Source organism: Triticum aestivum, chromosome 3D, assembly GCF_018294505.1.
Source record: "Triticum aestivum cultivar Chinese Spring chromosome 3D, IWGSC CS RefSeq v2.1, whole genome shotgun sequence".
Taxonomy (NCBI): Eukaryota; Viridiplantae; Streptophyta; class Magnoliopsida; order Poales; family Poaceae; genus Triticum; species Triticum aestivum.
The window spans coordinates 144,835,850-144,859,494 of record NC_057802.1 but is presented as its reverse complement, the minus strand read 5'-3'; the positions used below and the strand labels follow the sequence as shown (position 1 = coordinate 144,859,494).

General features: G+C 43.3%; 1 pseudogene; it reads left to right on the top strand.

Annotated features, from left to right (window-relative positions):
* Positions 1-2,155: 2,155 nt before the first annotated feature.
* LOC123076209 (uncharacterized) overlaps positions 2,156-23,645 on the top strand; it is a 90,375-nt pseudogene continuing 68,885 nt past the window's right edge.

The window sequence follows — 23,645 nt, the reverse complement described above, 5'->3', positions numbered from 1 at the left end:
GGAAATCTCATACAGTTCAGTCATCTTCTTCAGTGAAAGAGACGAAGTTCTTCTGGTCTCTGAGGAATTAGTTCTGACTGAGGAGTTAGGAATTCGCCAGTGCGGATTGCCTGCACAGTGATGAACATGATAGCCCTGAGGAATTTGATACTCAAATTTTTCCGACCGTTGCTGTGCTATGCGCCAGCTATCCCAAAATATCTATCCACCTAACGGTCATATTATTGAAGGGCATTTATGTCTTATCATGTCGGGCTGCTCCCTAGGCTATAAATAGCCGCCCCCTACAACCACTAGCTGGGTGGCTGCTCCGAGAGAAACTGACACTTGTCATTTGAGAGCATCCCATCCTCCGAGGACTTTGACCAAAAATCATTGAGTGAGGAAAACCCAAACCCAAACACCTACAAACCCAAAGTGATTGAGCATCACTGAAGAGATTGATCCTGCGTGGATCTGATGCTTGTTACCTTTGAAGATTGTGTATCTTCCAGACGGTTAGGCGTCATGGTCTAGAGCATCCAAGAGGAAACTCTGGATCGCCGAGTGACCGAGTTTGTGAAGGTTTGGAAGTCACCTGAAGACTTACCACGAGTGATTAGGCGAGGTCTGTGTGACCTTAGCTCAAGGAGAATACGGTGAGGACTGTGTGTCCTCGGGTTTAAATACCTAGCCGTTCCAACCAGACGTACACCTGTCACAGAAGTTGGAACTTGTCTACCAAATCATTGTCTTCACCAAGCCTACTGGTTCTATTTCCTCAACTCTTTCATTTCCTCATTACAGTTGTTGTGTGCTTGTTCATATCTGTTTGAAGACTTTGACTGAAGACTTTCTCAATTTCCTCAGTTCAATTTCTTCAGTCTGTTTGTCTTCATCTCGTTTTATCCCGTGTTTACGCTTTCTGTACTCTGTGCTTGTCTTCATTTCATCATGATGACCATGCCTATGTTCTGTTATGTTTACATCTGAGTACTTATTCCGCTGCAAGTAGTTCTTCGCTTAGGAATTTCCTCACCCTGAAATACCTCAGTGAAGAATTCATAAAAATCGCCTATTCACCCCCCCCTCTAGTCAATATAACGCACTTTCAGAAATGTCACTCCAAACCGTATGGAGGGCATCATGCTGGAGATAGAACTGCTCATAAGGTATTGCATTCTGGATTTTATTGGCCTACTCTCTTAAAGGATGCTCGTAAGTATGTCTCATCTTGTGATGAATGCCAAAGAATAGGTAATATCGGTAAGCGTCAAGAAATGCCAATGAATTATTCACTTGCGGTTGAACCATTTGATGTTTGGGGTTTTGATTACATGGGCCCTTTTCCTTCCTCTAATGGGTATACACATATTTTGGTTGTTGTTGATTATGTTACTAAATGGGTAGAAGCTATTCCAACTAGTAGTGTTGATCGCAACACCTCTATTAAAATGCTTAAGGAAGTTATTTTCCCAAGGTTTGGAGTTCCTAGATATTTAATGACTGTTGGTGGTTCACACTTTATTCATCGTGCTTTTTGTAAGATGCTTGCTAAGTATGATGTTAACCATAGAATTGCATCAGCTTATCATCCTCAGTCTAGTGGTCAAGTTGAGCTTAGCAATGGAGAAATAAAATTAATTTTGCAAAAGACTGTTAATAGGTCCAGGAAGAATTGGTCTAAGAAATTAGATGATGCACTTTGGGCTTATGGAACAGCTTATAAAAATCCTATGGGTATGTCTCCTTATAAAATGGTTTATGGAAAAGCTTGTCATTTACCTCTTGAGTTAGAACATAAAGCTTATTGGGCAGTTAAAGAACTCAACTATGATTTCAAACTTGCTGGTGAAAAGAGGTTATTTGATATAAGCTCATCAGATGAATGGAGAACCCAAGCTTATGAAAATGCAAAGTCATTTAAAGAAAAAGTTAAAAGATGGCATGACAAAAGAATTCAAAAACGTGAGTTTAAAGTCGGAGAATATGTTCTTTTGTACAACTCTGAATTTCCTCACCCTGAAATTTCTCAGTGAAGAATTCATAAAAATCGCCTATTCACCCCCCTCTAGTCGATATAACGCACTTTCAATTGGTATCAGAGCAAGGTACTCCATTGTTCTGTGTGATTTTGGTTTAACCGCCTGGAGTTTTAGTTATGTCGACCACAGGAATGAAGACTGTGTCATGCCCCATCTTTGACGGTCACGAGTATCCCAAGTGGAAGGCCATGATCAAGAAGCGCCTCATGGCGATGAACAGCGAGCTGTGGACCATCACTGAGATTGGTCTTACCGATCTGTGCAAGATGGCGGAAGCTGATGACATTCGCAAGTACACTCTTCTCAACCTCACGGCGAAGGATGTCTTCTGCTCCTGTCTGTCTCAAAATCAGTTCAGGAACATCATGCATCTCGATCATGCAAAGCTTATCTGGGACCGTCTCTCTGAGGTCTATGAAGGTCATCGAACCCGTCATGATCCTTGGTTTGAGGACTTCAAGGAATCTCTAAAATCGATGACATTCAAACCAGAATCATCATCTTCTTCACCATGCCTTATGGCAAATGGTGCAAAGGTAACTGAATGCTATCTGTCCGAATCCAGTGATGATGAATCATGATGAATTTGGACCAAGTTATGTCAAACTTGCTTCCCTTGCCACTAAACAACAAAGAGCTTTAGAAAAAGTTCAATACATGCTAAGTAAGAGCGATGATATGTTGGGTGAAGAAATGGATCAGTCGAAAGCTTTGGCTGAAAGTATTCAGAGACTTCATACTAAGTATGACACCCTTCAAGGTCATCATAACACTTTCTTATCTGATCACGAGAAGCTTTCTTATGAATTTCTTCAAAGAAAGCAAGATCTTGAAAAGCTAAGAGTGAGTTATGAAGATCTTCAGAAGGAGCGCGATTCATTACTTGCTCAACAAATCAGCGCTGCTCAGGAAGAATTTGTTCCTCCATGTTTGAAGTGCATTGAACGTGAATCTGTTAATTCTTCACCCGAATGCTCAAATGCTTCTAATGCTACAAATTCTTCACCTGTCTCTGCTATCACTAATTCCTCATCTGAGGACATTGCTAGTATCACTGATGATGCAGGGCTGAAGGAATTGTACATGACAGGCATGTACAAAAGCCTCAAAGGGCATCAGACTCTTTGTGATGTGCTTAAAAAGCAGATCCTCAACAGGAACCCTAGGAAAGGGGGCATTGCCTTTGAAAGGAAACTCAATGCTGATGGTACATATTGGAAGCCTGAGCAGTACCCCAAAACCTCATGGGTTGCTGCAAAGGGACCTCCAGTTGATCCATCCAATTTATCTGGCTTTACATGTGAATCTCCTCATTCTTCTGATGAGTCATTTGACTCCAACTATAAACTATTCAAAAATCAGAATGGTGAAGTATTTGCTAGATATGTTGGCACTAACTGCAGGAATGGTTCCCCTATGAAGAAAATCTGGGTTCCCAAAAAGTGCCTTGAAAGTCTTCAGGTGAATGTCCTCATGACACCACCTGTGAAGAATAGGAACCCCATATCAAATTCTTCATATGGACCAAATTCTTCATATGGATCCAAGTCCTCATATGGACCAAACTCCTCACGTGGATCAAATTCCTCAAAAGGATCAAAGTCCTCATATGAACATCATCGTGCTAACAACTCTGTTTCGCAGGGAAGAGCTAAGGGCTATGAATATGAGCATTATTCTTCTAATCATTATGTTCATAAGACCTCGAAGAAATTCTCCGCTTATTCATATGCTTACCCTAATTCCTCTTATGTGAAACGAAGTGGACTGGCTTCTATGCCACCTTTCTCATATGGAGCTCGCAGAGTGATGAACTCTTTGCCACCCCTTCAGATGTGGGTGGTGAAGAAAAAGAACTAATCTCTTATGCAGGGTCAGGTCTCCAGACGTGCTTAAACGTCTGAACAAATTGCTGGAGACCTGAAAATGCCTGAAAGGACGCAGGCTAATCATGAAGAAATGAACTTTCATTTCTCACGTCCTCATACTGTTTTTATCTATTCTATTGCTTGATGAAATTGATCTGATGAAATTGATGTCATATTCTTCACTGATGAAGTATATGAGTTTGTAAGTTGCACTAATTCATCTGCAGGATGATCAACTCGAAGGAAATGAGTGGGTCCTCGATAGTGGATGTACAAATCACATGACTGGTGACAAGAATCTTTTGATGGATGCTCCCTTATCTCCATCGCATCTGAAGCATATCATCTTCGCTGACAAAGGCAAAAGTCAGGTATTGGGTCTAGGTAAGGTTGTGATCTCAAAGGATCGACAGATGGACAAAGTCATGCTTGTCGAGTCCTTAGGATACAACCTCATGTCTGTCTCAATGCTTTGTGATCTTGATATGGTTGTTGTCTTTGGCAAGTATCGTTGTGTTGTGATCATGGAAGCTGACCATTCCAAAGTCTTCGAAGGCTTTAGGAGAGGAGATGTGTATATTGTTGATTTCTCTACAGGACCACAACCAGCCGTATGCCTACTTGCAAAAGCTTCAGAAGGCTGGCTACGGCATCGACGACTTGGTCATGCAGGCATGAGGAATTTGCACACGCTTGCAAAGAAGAAGCATGTCATTGGCATTGAGAATGTCAAATTCCTCAAGGATCACTTGTGCGGAGCCTGCGAAGCTGGAAAGATGACCAAGGCCAAGCATCCAACAAAGACTATCATGACTACTACTCGACCATTTGAATTGCTTCACCTGGATCTCTTTGGTCCTAATCACTATTCTGCATTTACAAATGAAGCATCTCTATATGGCTTTGTTATTGTTGATGATTACTCTCGTTACACATGGGTGCATATTGTCACTTACAAACATGAAGTGCAGGAAGTCTTCAAACGATTTTCCTCGAGGGCTTCAACCAACTTTGGTGTGAAGATCAAGCACATCAGAAGTGACAATGGAACTGAGTTCAAGAACTCTGGTCTTGATGACTATCTTGTTGAACTTGGTATTACTCATGAGTTATCTGCTCCTTATACTCCTCAGCAGAACGGCGTCGTGGAGCGCAAGAACAAGACTCTTGTTGAGATGGCTCGCACTATGCTTGATGAATACAAGATGCCTCGACATTTCTGGATTGGAGCAATTGATACTGCTTGCCACATCATTAACAGGGTCTATCTTCACAAATTCTTCAAGAAGACTGCTTATGAACTTCTCATTGACAAGAAACCCAATGTGAGTTATTTCAAAGTCTTTGGTGCTAAATGCTGGATTAGAGATCCTCATCACAACTCTAAATTTGCACCGAAAGCACATGAGGGTTTTATGCTTGGTTACGGAAAGGACTCGCACACCTACAGAGTCTTCAACAACGTTCACCACAAAGTTGTTGAAACTATAGATGTGCGGTTCGATGAAACTAATGGCTCGCAAAGAGAGCACCTACCTTCTATGATAGATGAACCCGCACCTGAGGAAACTATCAAGTTCAAGGCTACTGAGGATGTCATTCCGACCGCAGAATCTGCTGAAGAATTCATTCCAGATCGTGAAGAACGTCGAGCTGATGCACCTGAAGAAAATGGTGCTGAGGAAAATGGTGCTGAAGAAAATGCTGATCAAATTCCTCGACGACAACCAGCTCATCCTCGCGTTGCAAACGAAGTGCAAATTGAGAAAACCATCAGCGATATCAACATTCCAGGTCCCCTCACACGCTCAAGAGCTTCACATTTGTCTAACTTTTGTGGGCACTTTGCTTTTGTCTCTATCACAGAGCCCACTAAGGTAGATGAAGCATTTCTGGAGCCTGAGTGGATTCAAGCTATGCAAGAAGAATTACATCAATTCGAGCTCAACAACGTCTGGGAACTGGTCAAACGTCCAGATCCTCTCAAGCACAATATCATTGGCACAAAGTGGATCTACCGCAACAAGGAAGATGAAAATGGCCTTGTGGTGAGGAATAAGGCCCAGCTTGTAGCTCAAGGCTACACACAGGTTGAAGGAATTGATTTCGATGAATCTTTTGCACCTATTGCTAGACTTGAGGCTATTCGCATATTACTTGCTTATGCTAACCATCATGATATCACTTTATATCAAATGGATCTGAAAAGTGCATTCCCCAATGGTAAGCTTGAGGAAAAAGTACATGTTGCTCAACCCCCAGGTTTTGAAGATCCAAAGAATCCTGACAAAGTCTTCAGACTCAATAAGGCCCTCTATGGCCTCAAGCAGGCCCCTCGGGCGTGGTATGATACTTTGAAGGAATTCCTCATGAAGAAAGGCTTCAAACCCGGTTCACTTGACCCAACTATTTGAAGGAAATATGCCCTAGAGGCAATAATAAAGTATTATATATTTCCTTATATCATGATAAATGTTTATTATTCATGCTAGAATTGTATTAACCGGAAACATAATACATGTGTGAATACATAGACAAACAGAGTGTCACTAGTATGCCTCTACTTGACTAGCTCGTTAATCAAAGATGGTTATGTTTCCTAGCCATAGACATGAGTTGTCATTTGATTAACGGGATCACCTCATTAGGAGAATGACGTGATTGACTTGACCCATTCCGTTAGCTTAGCACCCGATCGTTTAGTATGTTGCTATTGCTTTCTTCATGACTTATACATGTTCCTATGACTATGAGATTATGCAACTCCCGTTTACCGGAGGAACACTTTGTGTGCTACCAAACGTCACAACGTAACTGGGTGATTATAAAGGTGCTCTACAAGTGTCTCCAAAGGTACTTGTTGGGTTGGCGTATTTCGAGATTAGGATTTGTCATTCCGATTGTCGGAGAGGTATCTCTGGGCCCACTCGGTAATGCACATCACTATAAGCCTTGCAAGCATTGTGACTAATGAGATAGTTGCGGGATGATGTATTACGGAACGAGTAAAGAGACTTGCCAGTAACGAGATTGAACTAGGTATCGAGATACCGACGATCGAATCTCGGGCAAGTAACATACCGATGACAAAGGGAACAACGTATGTTGTTATGCGGTCTGACCGATAAAGATCTTCGTAAAATATGTGGGAGCCAATATGGGCATCCAGGTCCCGCTATTGGTCATTGACCGGAGAGGTGTCTCGGTCATGTCTACATAGTTCTCGAACCCGAAGGGTCCGCACGCTTAAAGTTACGATGACAGTTATATTATGAGTTTATATGTTTTGATGTATCGAAGGTTGTTCGGAGTCCCGGATGTGATCACGGACATGACGAGGAGTCTCGAAATGGTCGAGACATAAAGATTGATATATTGGACGACTATATTCAGACACCGGAAGTGTTCCGGAGAAGTTTCAGATTAAACCGGAGTGCCGGAGGGTTACCGGAACCCCCCGGGGAAGTATTGGGCCTTAGTGGGCCTTGAGGGGAGAGAGAGGGCAGCAGCCAGGAGGTGGTGCGCCCCCTCGCAGGAGGAGTCCTAGTTGGACTAGGAGAAGGGGGCGCAGCCCCCTTTCCCTCTCCCTCTCCCTCTCTTTCCTTCCCCCCTTCTTTTCCTAGTAGGACTAGGAAAGGGGAGTCCTACTCCTACTAGGAGGAGGACTCCCCCCCTCTCCTTGGCGCGCCTAGGGCAGCCGGCCTCCCCCTTGCTCCTTTATATACGGGGGCAGGGGGCACCTCTATACACAACTTGAGATACGATATTTTAGCCGTGTGCGGTGCCCCCCCTCCACGATATTACGCCTCAATAATACCGTTGCGGAGCTTAGGCGAAGCCCTGCATCGGTGGAACATCATCATTGTCACCACGCCGTCGTGCTGACGAAACTCTCCCTCAACACTCGGCTGGATCGGAGTTCGAGGGACGCCATCGAGCTGAACGTGTGTAGAACTCGGAGGTGCCGTACGTTCGGTACTTGATCGGTCGGATCGTGAAGACGTACGACTACATCAACCGCGTTGTGATAACGCTTCCGCTGTCGGTCTACGAGGGTACATGGACAACACTCTCCCCTCTCGTTGCTATGCATCACCATGATCTTGCGTGTGCGTAGGAATTTTTTTGAAATTACTACGTTCCCCAACAATGGTATCAGAGCCTGGTTTTATGTGTTGAAGCTATGCATGAGTAGAACACAAGTGAGTTGTGGGCGATATAAGTCATACTGCTTACCAGCATGTCATACTTTGGTTCAGCGGTATTGTGAGATGAAGCAGCCCGGGCCGACATTACGCGTACGCTTACGCGAGACTGGTTTCACCGTTCGGAGCACTCGTTGCTTAAAGGTGACTGGCGGGTGTCTGTCTCTCTCACTTTAGTTGAACCGAGTGTGGCTACGTCCGGTCCTTGCGAAGGTTAAAACAGCACCAACTTGACAAACTATCGTTGTGGTTTTGACGTAGGTAAGAACGGTTCTTGCTAAGCCCGTAGCAGCCACGTAAAACTTGCAACAACAAAGTAGAGGACGTCTAACTTGTTTTTGCAGGGAATGTTGTGATGTGATATGGTCAAGACATGATGTGATATAATTTGTTGTATGAGATGATCATGTTTTGTAACCGAGTTATCGGCAACTGGCAGGAGCCATATGGTTGTTGCTTTATTGTATGAGATGCAATCACCATGTAATAGTTTTACTTTATCACTAAGCGGTAGCGATAGTCGTAAAAGCAATTATTTGGCGAGACGACAACGATACTACGATGGAGATCAAGGTGTCGCGCCTGTGACGATGGTGATCATGACGGTGCTTCGGAGATGGAGATCACAAGCACGGTGCTTTGGAGATGGAGATCACAAGCACAAGATGATGATGGCCATATCATATCACTTATATTGATTGCATGTGATGTTAATCCTTTATGCATCTTATCTTGCTTTGATTGACGGTAGCATTATAAGATGATCTCTCACTAAAATTTCAAGATAAAAGTGTTCTCCCTGAGTATGCACCGTTGCGAAAGTTCTTCGTGCTGAGACACCACGTGTTAATCGGGTGTGATAGGCTCTACGTTCAAATACAACGGGTGCAAAACAGTTGCACACGCGGAATACTCAGGTTAAACTTGACGAGCCTAGCATATACAGATATGGCCTCGGAACACAGAGACCGAAAGGTCGAGCGTGAATCATATAGTAGATATGATCAACATAGTGATGTTCACCATTGAAACTACTCCATCTCACGTGTTAATCGGACATGGTTTAGTTGCTTTGGATCACGTAATCACTTAGATGATTAGAGGGATGTCTATCTAAGTGGGAGTTCTTAAGTAATATGATTAATTGAACTTAAATTTATCATGAACTTAGTACCTGATAGTATCTTGCTTGTCTATGTTAATTGTAGATAAATGGCCCGTGCTGTTGTTCCGTTGAATTTTAATGCGTTCCTTGAGAAAGCTAAGTTGAAAGATGATGGTAGCAATTACACGGACTGGGTCCGTAACTTGAGGATTATCCTCATTGCTGCACAGAAGAATTACGTCCTAGAAGCACCGCTAGGTGCCAGGCCTCCTGCAAGAGCGACCCCAGAAGTTATGAACGTCTGGCAGAGCAAAGCTGATGACTACTCAATAGTTCAGTGTGCCATGCTTTACGGCTTAGAACCGGGTCTTCAACGACATTTTGAACGTCATGGAGCATATGAGATGTTCCAGGAGTTGAAGTTAATATTTCAAGCAAATGCCCGGATTGAGAGATATGAAGTCTCCAATAAGTTCTATAGCTGCAAGATGGAAGAGAATAGTTCTGTCAGTGAGCATATACTCAGAATGTCTGGGTATAATAATCACTTGATTCAACTGGGAGTTCAACTTCCGGATGATTGCATCATTGACAGAATTTTTCAATCACTGCCACCAAGCTACAAGAGCTTCGTGATGAACTATAACATGCAAGGGATGGATAAGACAATTCCCGAGCTCTTCGCAATGCTAAAGGCAGCGGAGGTAGAAATCAAAAAGGAGCATCAAGTGTTGATGGTCAGTAAAACCACTAGTTTCAAGAAAAAGGGCAAAGGGAAGAAGAAAGGGAACTTCAAGAAGAACAGCAAGCAAGTTGCTGTTCAGGAGAAGAAATCCAAGTCTGGACCTAAGCCTAAAACTGAGTGCTTCTACTGTAAGCAGACTGGTCACTGGAAGCGGAACTGCCCCAAGTATTTGGCGGATAAGAAGGAAGGCAAGGTTAACAAAGGTATATGTGATATACATGTTATTGATGTGTACCTTACTAATACTCGCAGTAGCACCTGGGTATTTGATACTGGTTCTGTTGCTAATATTTGCAACTCGAAACAGGGGCTACGGATTAAGCGAAGATTGGCTAAGGACGAGGTGACGATGCGCGTGGGAAATGGTTCCAAAGTCGATGTGATCGCCATCGGCACGCTACCTCTACATCTACCTTCGGGATTAGTTTTAGACCTAAATAATTGTTATTTGGTGCCAGCGTTGAGCATGAACATTATATCTGGATCTTGTTTAATGCGAGACGGTTATTCATTTAAATCAGAGAATAATGGTTGTTCTATTTATATGAATAATATCTTTTATGGTCATGCACCCTTGAAGAGTGGTCTATTTTTAATGAATCTCGATAGTAGTGATACACATATTCATAATGTCGAAGCCAAAAGATGTAGAGTTAATAATGACAGTGTAACTTATTTGTGGCATTGCCGTTTGGGTCATATCGGTGTAAAGCGCATGAAGAAACTCCATACTGATGGAATTTTGGAATCACTTGATTCGAATCACTTGGTACTTGCGAACCGTGCCTCATGGGCAAGATGACCAAAACACCGTTCTCCAGAACTATGGAGAGAGCAACAGATTTGTTGGAAATCATACATACAGATGTATGTGGTCCGATGAATATTGAGGCTCGTGGGGGATATCGTTATTTTCTCACCTTCACAGATGATTTGAGCAGATATGGGTATATCTACTTAATGAAACATAAGTCTGAAACATTTGAAAAGTTCAAAGAATTTCAGAGTGAAGTTGAAAATCATCGTAACAAGAAAATAAAATTCCTACGATCTGATCGTGGAGGAGAATATTTGAGTTACGAGTTTGGCCTACATTTGAAACAATGTGGAATAGTTTCGCAACTCACGCCACCCGGAACACCACAGCGTAATGGTGTGTCCTAACGTCGTAATCGTACTTTATTAGATATGGTGCGATCTATGATGTCTCTTACTGATTTACCGCTATCATTTTGGGGTTATGCTTTAGAGACGGCTGCATTCACTCTAAATAGGACACCATCGAAATCCGTTGAGACGACGCCTTATGAACTATGGTTTGGCAAGAAACCAAAGTTGTCGTATCTTAAAGTTTGGGATTGCGATGCTTATGTGAAGAAACTTCAACCTGATAAGCTCGAACCTAAATCAGAGAAATGTGTCTTCATAGGATACCCAAAAGAGACTGCTGGGTATACCTTCTATCACAGATCCGAAGGCAAGATATTCGTTGCTAGGAATGGATCCTTTCTAGAGAAGGAGTTTCTCTCGAAAGATGTGAGTGGGAGGAAAGTAGAACTTGATGAGGTAACTGTACCTGCTCCCTTATTGGAAAGTAGATCATCGCAGAAATCAGTTTCTGCGACACCTACACCAAGTAGTGAGGAAGTTAATGATAATGATCATGAAACTTCAGATCAAGTTATTACTGAACCTCGTAGGTCAACTAGATCAAGATCCACACCAGAGTGGTACGGTAATCCTGTTCTGGAGGTCATGTTACTAGACCATGACGAACCTACGAACTATGAAGAAGCGATGGTGAGTCCAGATTCCGCAAAATGGCTTGAAGCCATGAAATCCGAGATGGGATCCATGTATGAGAACAAAGTATGGACTTTGGTTGACTTGCCCAATGGTCGGCAAGCCATTGAAAACAAATGGATCTTCAAGAAGAAGACTGACGCTGATGGTAATGTTACTGTCTATAAAGCTCGACTTGTTGCGAAAGGTTTTCGACAAGTTCAAGGAATTGACTACGATGAGACCTTCTCACCCGTAGCGATGCTTAAGTCTGTCCGAATCATGTTAGCAATTGCCGCATTTTATGATTATGAAATTTGGCAAATGGATGTCAAAACTGCATTCCTGAATGGATTTCTAGAAGGAGAGTTGTATATGATGCAACCGGAAGGTTTTGTCGATCCAAAGGGAGCTAACAAAGTGTGCAAGCTCCAGCGATCCATTTATGGACTGGTGCAAGCCTCTCGGAGTTGCAATAAACGTTTTGATAGTGTGATCAAAGCATTTGGTTTTATACAGACTTTTGGAGAAGCCTGTATTTACAAGAAAGTGAGTGGGAGCTCGATAGCATTTCTGATATTATATGTGGATGACATATTATTGATTGGAAATGATATAGAATTTCTGGATAGCATAAAGGGATACTTGAATAAAAGTTTTTCAATGAAAGACCTCGGTGAAGCTGCATATATATTAGGCATTAAGATCTATAGAGATAGATTAAGACGCTTAATTGGACTTTCACAAAGCACATACCTTGACAAAGTTTTGAAGAAGTTCAAAATGGATCAAGCAAAGAAATGGTTCTTGCCTGTACTACAAGGTGTGAGATTGAGTAAGACTCAATGCCCGACCACTGCAGAAGATAGAGAGAAGATGAAAGATGTTCCCTATGCTTCAGCCATAGGCTCTATCATGTATGCAATGCTGTGTACCAGACCTGATGTGTCCCTTGCTATAAGTTTAGCAGGGAGGTACCAAAGTAATCCAGGAGTGGATCACTGGACAGCGGTCAAGAACATCCTGAAATACCTGAAAAGGACTAAGGATATGTTTCTCGTTTATGGAGGTGACAAAGAGCTCATCGTAAGGGGTTACGTTGATGCAAGCTTTGACACTGATCCGGATGATTCGAAATCGCAAACTGGATATGTATTTACATTGAACGGTGGAGTTGTCAGTTGGTGCAGTTCTAAGCAAAGTGTCGTGGCGGGATCTACGTGTGAAGCGGAATACATAGCTGCTTCGGAAGCAGCAAATGAAGGAGTCTGGATGAAGGAGTTCATATCCGATCTAGGTGTCATACCTAGTACATCGGGACCAATGAAAATCTTTTGTGACAATACTGGTACAATTGCCTTAGCAAAGGAATCCAGATTTCACAAGAGAACCAAGCACATCAGAAGATGCTTCAATTCCATCCGGGATTTAGTCCAGGTGGGAGACATAGAAATTTGCAAGATACATACGGACCTGAATGTTGCAGACCCGTTGACTAAGCCTCTTCCACGAGCAAAACATGATCAGCACCAAGACTCCATGGGTGTAAGAATCATTACTATGTAATCTAGATTATTGACTCTAGTGCAAGTGGGAGACTGAAGGAAATATGCCCTAGAGGCAATAATAAAGTATTATATATTTCCTTATATCATGATAAATGTTTATTATTCATGCTAGAATTGTATTAACCGGAAACATAATACATGTGTGAATACATAGACAAACAGAGTGTCACTAGTATGCCTCTACTTGACTAGCTCGTATATCAAAGATGGTTATGTTTCCTAGCCATAGACATGAGTTGTCATTTGATTAACGGGATCACCTCATTAGGAGAATGACGTGATTGACTTGACCCATTCTGTTAGCTTAGCACCCGATCGTTTAGTATGTTGCTATTGCTTTCTTCATGACTTATACATGTTCCTATGACTATGAGATTATGCAACTCCCGTTTATCGGAGGAACACTTTGTGTGCTACCAAACGTCACAACCTAACTGGGTGATTATAAAGGTGATCTACAGGTGTCTCCAAAGGTACTTGTTGGGTTGGCGTATTTCGAGATTAGGATTTGTCACTCAGATTGTCGGAGAGGTATCTCTGGGCCCACTCGGTAATGCACATCACTATAAGCCTTGCAAGCATTGTGACTAATGAGTTAGTTGCGGGATGATGTATTACGGAATGAGTAAAGAGACTTGCCAGTAACAAGATTGAACTAGGTATCGAGATACCGACGATCAAATCTCGGGCAAGTAACATACCGATGACAAAGGGAACAACATATGTTGTTATGCGGTCTGACCGATAAAGATCTTCGTAGAATATGTGGGAGCCAATATGGGCATCCAGGTCCCGCTATTGGTTATTGACCGGAGAGGTGTCTCGGTCATGTCTACATAGTTCTCGAACCCGAAGGGTCCGCACGCTTAAAGTTACGATGATAGTTATATTATGAGTTTATATGTTTTGATGTACCGAAGGTTGTTCGGAGTCCCGGATGTGATCACGGACATGACGAGGAGTCTCGAAATGGTCGAGACATAAAGATTGATATATTGGACGACTATATTCAGACACCGGAAGTGTTCCGGAGAAGTTTCAGATTAAACCGGAGTGCCGGAGGGTTACCGGAACCCCCCGGGGAAGTATTGGGCCTTAGTGGGCCTTGAGGGGAGAGAGAGGGAAGCAGCCAGGAGGTGGTGCGCCCCCTCCCAAGAGGAGTCCTAGTTGGACTAGGAGAAGGGGGCGCAGCCCCCTTTCCCTCTCCCTCTCCCTCTCTTTCCTTCCCCCCTTCTTTTCCTAGTAGGACTAGGAAAGGGGAGTCCTACTCCTACTAGGAGGAGGACTCCCCCCCTCTCCTTGGCGTGCCTAGGGTAGCCGGCCTCCCGCTTGCTCCTTTATATACGGGGGCAGGGGGCACCTCTATACACAACTTGAGATACGATATTTTAGCCGTGTGCGGTGCCCCCCTCCACCATATTATGCCTCGATAATACCGTTGCGGAGCTTAGGCGAAGCCCTGCGTCGGTGGAACATCATCATCGTCACCACGCCGTCGTGCTGACGAAACTCTCCCTCAACACTCGGCTGGATCGGAGTTCGAGGGATGTCATCGAGCTGAATGTGTGTAGAACTCGGAGGTGTCGTACGTTCGGTACTTGATCGGTCGGATCGTGAAGACGTACGACTACATCAACCGCGTTGTGATAACGCTTCCGCTGTCGGTCTACGAGGGTACGTGGACAACACTCTCCCCTCTCGTTGCTATGCATCACCATGATCTTGCGTGTGCGTAGGAATTTTTTGAAATTACTACGTTCCCCAACACTATTTTCACTAAATCTTATGATGGTGAATTGTTTGTGTGCCAAATATATGTCGATGATATTATCTTGGGCTGTACTGACCAACGTTACACTGACGAATTTGGTTATATGATGAGAGAGGAATCTGAAATGTCTATGATGGGAGAATTGAAATTCTTCTTAGGTCTTCAAATTCGTCAACAGCGCAATGGCATATTTATATCTCTGGAGAAATACCTCAAGGACATATTGAGGAAATTCGACATGCAAGATTGCAAAGGAGTCAAAATTTCTATGCCCACAAATGGCCATCTATGCACTGATGAAAATGGTATTGACTTCGATCAAAAGGTATACTGCTCCATGATTGGTTCATTATTGTACTTATGTGCATCTAGGCTAGATATTATGCTTAGTGTTTGCATGTGTGCCCGCTTTCAAGCTACACCGAAGGAATCACACCATAAGGCTATGAAGCATATTCTTTGATATCTAGCTCACACACCAACACTTGGATTATGGTACCCCAATGGCTCAGCTTTTGATCTCATTGGAGATTCAGACTCTGACTATGCTGGTGATCGTGTGGACCGCAAGTCAACATCAGGCACATGCCATTTCGTTGGAAGATCTTTGGTCTGTTGGTCCTCGAAGAAACAGAATTGCGTATCACTGTCTACTGCTGAAGCTGAGTACATTGCTGCTGGTTCTTGCTGTGCTCAATTGCTATGGATGAAGCAAACTCTCAAGCACTACGGCGTCAACATGAAGAATGTACCTCTCTATTGTGACAATGAGAGTGCCATCAAGATTGCACAGAACCTAGTTCAGCACTCGAAGACAAAGCACATTCAGATTCGTCATCATTTTCTTCGTGATCATGTGTTGAAGGGCGACATCTCTATTGAGCATGTGAAGACTGAAGAACAGCTAGCCGATATCTTCACAAAGCCCTTGGATGAGAAGAGATTTAGCAAGTTGCGGTGTGAGCTAAATATTTTAGAATCTTCGAATGTTCTTTGAAAAGGACACTCATCCTAACACATGCAAAATTGATGACTTAGATGTGCAACACATGAAGAAACGTTTTTCTTCAATCAATGAAGACTAACACTCTAAGTGTGAAGAAATTAATGAAGAATTTGACTCTCAGAGCCCTATGACAATTGTACGCGGTGTCTGAAGTCATCATTCTTATACGGTGGGTCACGCCACCACCAAAAGTTGAAAATCTTCAATTTGAGTTTTTCCTCAGTTGAAATTCCTCAGTTGTTCATTTTCTTCAACTTTGCATTGTCTTCACCGTTTCCATCATTTTTCTTCATTGGCTATATATATATGAGTTTATGTCCTCTACAACATTCACTTATTGCTATTTCTTCAACGTGTTTTTCTGCTAAGTGAATGTGATCGGACCCTCCCCCCTCTATGCTATACTCAACCCAATATATTCACAAATTCTTCATGTGCGTTCTATTTGAAACCCGTTCAAAATCTTCACTGTGTCCTTGTTAGCTGAAGAATTTGCGAACGGAACTTTAAACTGATCTTATCTGAATTTTCGGCTTTGCCGCTCAAACCATTCCACATTCCACGATAATACTTATCTATTCACCCACGATCTCACACGATCGCCACTTTCAGTACGTGGGTGACACATGTCAAGCGGATGAGAAGGGTCAGGGGCACGTTCGTCCAATTTCTTCGGGCGAACAGTTTTTCACCTTGGCTATGTATACCCCTCCCCTTCCTCACTTTGTTTTTACTCCGCTCGACCTCACTCCCGCTCGAGCTTCTCAAACCCTAGTGCCGCTACTTCATCATCGCCGGTGAGGAAGAGCTTCACTGCCTTGACCTCGTCGCCGTCGTACTCGCGCCGGCCGCGGATTTCTTCACTCTGCCGCCGCCGTAGCTGTCTTCCTCTGCCAAGTTAGGGCGTGGAAGATCTGAACTGACGGACTTCACATCTACACTTCCCAGTTCATCGTGTTCTTTGTCCAGGGTAATTAAAAGTTACTTTTACTACCCTCTTTGATTCAAATGTTTTCTTCAAATCTTCAAAAGGTGTTTATTCTTCAAATATTCACACACTGAACACCTCACATGTCATCTGTTCTTGATCTGTTTCTCTAAGCGACATTTCTCTTCAAGATTCCTCAATTGTGTGGATTTTCAATCTATACAACTCTGGAACCTAAGACAAAGAACGCTTAGCGAAATTCTTCAAGACTCATCTGGTCAAATTCCTCAAACTTGTTCTTTTTGCAAAACCTTCTGAGAACGCATATGACCTCTCCAAATTCCTCGCAACTATACTCTGTTCATAGATACACATGTCCGCTGCTGAATCACTAGGTTCTCATCAACTTAACTCATTTGCAGCGTTCCTCGAAGAAAAGTTGCACACCTCTTCAGAGAATTCTATTATTCAAATTCCTCAGCTGAGGAAAATGGCTGATGGAAAGAAGCCACAGAAGGGAGGAAAGAGGCCTGAGGTCAATACTGCTTTTGAGATCCCTCATGACATATACAAGGATTACTGCACTCCTAATGAGGCCAAATTTGGCAAGGAGGACAAAAATTCGCGCAAGGTGCACATCCAAAGGATAGAGAGGAGATGGGCATGAGAATGGAGGGAGTACAGGTATGTTACTCCCAAGTATATGAAGAAATTCGCTCTAAATCCTCCATGCCCAAGAACTCCATTGGCACCTGGCCAAGTAGCAGATCCACCAGCCTCAAGCGTGGTGAGGATAATCCTGATGAATGGGCCAAGCGCCAGGCCAAGCTAGCCAAACTGGCTAAGGAAGCAGTGAGGAAATTCAATGAAAACTCTGCTGCTGCTGTTGAGGCCTCTGCAAGCAAGCCGAAGGAGGCCATGTCAAAGAAGCCTGCTCATAAGCCAAGTGCTTCAAGTTCAATGCCCTCACGGCCAAGTTCCTCAGCAATGCCCTCACGGCCAGATTCTTCAAAGCCCTCACGGACAACTCCTCAAGCTGCTCCAGCTCCTACAAAGTCCTCAGCTCCTCCGCCAAAGTCCTCAGCTGCTCTGACCAAATCCTCAGCACCTGCGCATATCCCCACGTGCCAAAGGACAACAGGCATCTCTATTGCCTCAGGAGCTTCTGCTAGTTCCTCAACTGCACCAAATTCATCAACTGGCCCCTCTTTGCTGAAGAAAAAGGCCACTGCTGGACGAGGCTCTCGACCAAGTCCTCACAAGAAGTAGGTCGCTTTTCAAGTACCATCTGATGATGACAAAGCTGATGATGAGGAACTTGCCGAAATCATCAGAGACAGGCAGCTCAAGGCCGCTAGAGCCAAAGGCACAAATGTGCCCCTGCTTTTGGATCCGAAATTGATCCTTGACTACATTGATCTCTGGCACAAGGACCCTAACACTCCTATGCCTGATTTCAAGCTGACTCCTGGTCAAAGTCATATGTTGACTGCCTTTACTCAAGAAGAGAAATGGAAATTTGAAAAGGCCAGGCAGATCAAGAAAGCGTAGTACAAGAAGGAGGCGCTATCTGAAGAAAAACGTTGTCTCTATGACAACTGAAGAACTTGTCACTATTCAATCTGAGATCAAAAAGCTCAGTGATGAATTTGACTCATACCGCGCTGATTGGCTGGGAGCCAAGGTCCGTTTTGTGAATCTAGCTGAAGGACTCACCAAGAATGTTGCAGCTCCAATGCAACAAGAAAATCCTCAGGCTGAGGCATCTGCTCAGCCGACTGAAGAAAATGCCAGCACCACGGATGAAAATCAGGCTGCTGAAGAAACTGAGAGTACCAGGGCTGATGACTGCATTCCAGCCGCTGAAGAAATTGCCAGGGCATCCACTAGTGTTGCGCCTGAAGAAACTGAAGAAGTCAGGGAAACTGCATCAGTTGTGCCTGAAGAAATTGAACCAATTTCCTCTGCTGCTCCTGCACCTACACCGACTCCGATCCTTCCATTTGCATCAGATGTGAAGAAGACCAAGGCTGCAGAGCGTGCAGCTGTGAAGAAAACGAAGGCATCAACTTCATCAGATTCTTCAGCTCAGAAGATGAAGCCTTTGACCAGCTCTTTTGCAAATCCAATTGATGCTATTCTTGTCTCATCCATGCCATCAAAGGACCTTGTTCCCTTTGATGAAGAATATGTGATTCCAAGTGAATCTGATGATGACATTCCTTTTGCTGCTTCTTCAAAGCAGTTGGATGAAGAAATTGAAGCGGATGCAATCCCTTCAACACCAATCGTCTCCTCGCCCATGCCTCAGTTCACTGCTGAAGAGGCCGGCGTTGAAGAATTGGAAGAAGAAGAAGATGTGGACATTGGATGTACTACACCAGTGCTGAATGATGACTTTTGGGAAAGTCAGCACCCCAACTCTCCTTTGTTCACACCTCTGCAACAAATTCCTCAGTCCCCTGTCAACACTGTAGTTCAAATGGGATCTGAAGAACCTCATGCCACTCCGTCTGTACATGAAGAGATTCCAGCCACTAGTGCTGATGAAAATGTTAATGAAGAATTGAAGACCCAGGCTGTCAATGAAGAAGAACCTAGAATTCCTCAGCCTGTGGATCCTGAGATTGCGATCCCTGAGGTGGTGATGCAATTGACTGATACTCCTCAGCCCAAGCCAAAGTATCCCTTCTCAAAGAAGCATAAATTCAAGGATGATGACTCCTTCGGCGAGCATGTTTTCTTCACTGACTACAACCCTTATGACTCTGCTCGTCTTAGAAGGAAGCGCTTTTGGACTGCCAGCCAGTCCAATTTCTATTCTTCACTGCTCTTCAACAAGGATAAAGTCTTCGACCACGAGCATATTCCTCACGTGGACATGGAATCACTGCCATGCTTCTCACCTGTCCTCAGTGTGCTTCATGACACAGGCCTCCTCAACTTTTGCTCTGACATTGTTGATTGGAATGAAGAACTTATTCTTCAATTCTACGCAACGCTGCACATCACAGGAGATGCTAACAATGTGAACTCCTGGGTTTTGGACAGGATGACAGAAAACACTCATTACAAAGCACCGGCCTCTGAATTACTTCACGCCCTGCCAATCAGTCCTCCCCTTGAAGGTGCTCGTTGCCTGTACCAAGAGCCTGAACTCACTGCCCATTATATGCAAGTGCTGATGGAGCCTCTGAAGCTCGGTCAAGCCCCAAGGACCAAATTCCTCGTGAAGGAATTGCTGTACGTGCCAAGAACAGTCTATCGCATTCTGACGAAGACAATAAGTCCTATCAAAGGCCACGACTCGTCTGATGAAGAAGTCATTGGCATCATGAAGAATTTGCTATTCAACATCATGCATGGCATTCCTATCAATTATCATGATTTCTTCATGAGGACTCTGGCCAATGTTGCACTCTCTCCGTTTGAGTTGAAGCCTTATACTCCATGGATTATGAGATTCCTCAGAACCAGGTCTTCGCTCAACTACAAGGCTGATTTTCAGAATCACCTCAGCTACTTGCCCCCAATTGAAGTCCTCAAGCGGACTTATTCCTCAACTGATGAAAAGGTCAAGGCACCTGCTGTTATTGATGAAGGCATTCGTCCATTGGATGGTCAGTTTCGCAAAGCTGCATCTTATTCCACCAATGATGACTCTGCCACTCATGACTCTGCTGCCAATGCATCCAAGCCAAATCCTCAAGCCACAGCTCCCAGGGTGATGACTGATCGTGAGCTGCTTCTTAGTCTTCACCAGAAGGTGGATCGAAACCATAAATGGGTTAAGCGTCAGTTTGGTTCTATTCTTCACAACATGACTGCTACACATAATGCAGTGAAGAAAAACCATTACTACCTCCATGAAGTCTTTGGTCGCACCTGGGCTATCTTATCTCATCTGTATGGTGAAGAAGATCTGAAGGAAATGGGTCTCAAGGAGGACTTTGACTGGTCTGCACCTCCACCGAAGAAATACAAGAAGGTCAAGGTTCCTTCCTTGGTGGCCAGCTCATATTCTTCATCACGCGAAACCGATGAACATGAAGACTTGGACGACACTGCGGCAGGCCCTACTACAACGACAACCGACCCCAACAACACTGGCGCTCCTTCATCAACTTGATATTCTTCAGGGGCGTTAGTCCTCATTTTTCAATCCTTTTGGTCATTCGATGACAAAGGGGGAGAAATTTGAGTTAGTCTTCAAGCGGGTCTATCGTATATGGGCGTTTTTTTGCTAAGTTACAACTCTAATTCTTTTGAAGACTTGCTGGATCGAGTTGTAAACTTAAACTCTATGGTGGCCTGATACTTTTGCGGTGTTTTTCCGCATGTTTATTCCTCATTAATGTTAATGCACGCATGCTGAATTACATCAGTCACCATATTTCATCATGCATTTCAAATTCTTCATATTATATGTCAAATGCGTGTATGAATTTCAAGATATAGGGGGAGATCTCCATGATTCTACTCTTCAACTGTGCATTGCTTCAAAAGCAAATTCCTCACTATGCACATCTTCAGGGGGAGTTCTTCTATATCTTCCAATCAAATTCCTCAATAACAGTATTTACACTTCATATGTTTATCCCCGTTGAAAACTTGACCTATATTGTCATCAATCACCAAAAAGGGGGATATTGTAAGTGCATCTAGTGCCCCTTAGTGATTTTGGTGTATTGAAGACTTATAGGTTAAGGGACTAATGCGTTTGTGAGTGTACACATGTCTATAAGTCTATGAGGAGTTTGATATTTACAGGGAAAGTTGACGCCTAAAAATGATTGTCTTCGACTGAAGACTTTGGATTTCTGAAGATTTTGAAAGTGAAGAAATTGGTGTGACCCTGAAGACTTGGTATTCATTCGAGGAACATGGAGCTTGAAGACTTCTGTTTTCGTAGTTTCATTTTCTCTTTCTTGAGTCATAGGAAACACCGTACTGTTAAAGGGGGTCGAGGAAATACTAAGGAAAATTTCCATGTGATGCTCAACTCAAAATCCTACACCTACCAATCCCTTCGAGTGAAGCCATTGGAAATCTCATATAGTTTAGTCATATTCTTCAGTGACAGAGACAAAGTTCTTTTGGTCTCTGAGGAATTTGTTCTGACTGAGGAGTTAGGAATTCGCCAGTGCAGATTGTCTACACAGTGAGGAACATGATAGCCCTGAGGAATTTGATACTCAAATTTCCGACCATTGCGGTGCTATGCGCCAGCTGTCCCAAAATATCTATCCACCTAACGGTCATATTATTGAAGGGCATTTATGTCTTATCATGTCGGGCTGCTCCCTAGGCTATAAATAGCCGCCCCCAACAACCACTAGCTGGTTGGCTGCTCCGAGAGAAACTGACACTTGTCATTTGAGAGCATCCCATCCTCCGAGGACTTTGAGCAAAAATCATTGAGTGAGGAAAACCCAAACCCAAACACCTACAACCCAAAGTGATTGAGCATCACTGAAGAGATTGATCCTGCGTGGATCCGACGCTTGTTACCTTTGAAGACTGTGCATCTTCCAGACGGTTAGGCGTCATGGTCTAGAGCATCCAAGAGAAAATTGTGGATCACCGAGTGACCGAGTTTGTGAAGGTTTGGAAGTCACCTGAAGACTTACCATGAGTGATTGGGCGAGGTCTGTGTGACCTTATGTCAAGAAGAATACGGTGAGGACTGCGTGTCCGGGACTGTGTGTCCTCAGGTTTAAATACCTAGCCGCTCCAACCAGACGTACAACTGTTACAGCAGTTGGAACTGGTCTACCAAATCATTGTTTTCACCAAGCCTACTGGTTCTATTTCCTCAACTCTTTCATTTCCTCATTACAGTTGTTGTGTGCTTGTTCATATCTGTTTGAAGACTTTGACTGAAGACTTTCTCAATTTCCTCAGTTCAATTTCTTCAGTCTGTTTGTCTTCATCCTGTTTTATCCTGTGTTTACCCTTTTTGTACTATGTGCTTGTCTTCATTTCATCATGATGACCATGCCTATGGTTTGTTATGTTTACATCTGAGTACTTATTCCGCTGCAAGTAGTTCTTTGTAACATCCCAAATTTTCAACTTGGAATGTTATACATTAGATCATCATTGCATAGCATATTTTATTGCATTTTGGCAAATCCTCGATAAATCCTAAGCAACTCAAGGACCCTCGGAGTGAGTTGGGGATTTTCCCGATTTTTCATATTTGATTTTTATCAAATAATAAAACGAGGATTTTTTGTTTTAATTATTTTCTCTCCGAAAAATATTTCAGATTAACATAAATGAGAGGAGAAAATATGACTTCTCCACAATAATTGAAATATTGGAGGAAAAATATTAAAATCAAATATTGGATTTTATTCGGATTTTTTTTTGCAATTCTAATTGCATTAAAAAAATTGCACGTTTTCAAAACTGCATTTTTGGGCCAAGAAAAGGTTCACCTTGTTCTAATTATTTTAATTAGACGGGGAAAATTTGTTTTAACATTTTTGGATTTTTATTTATTTTTCTGCGATTTTTTTAGATTTGGCGAATATTTAAAAAAAACCCGCGCCCGACCGGGCCGAGGCCCAGCCGAGCCAGGCCGGCCCACCTCCCTCGTCTCCCTCCCGAGCACGCCGCCCGAGTCCCGCTCGGAGAT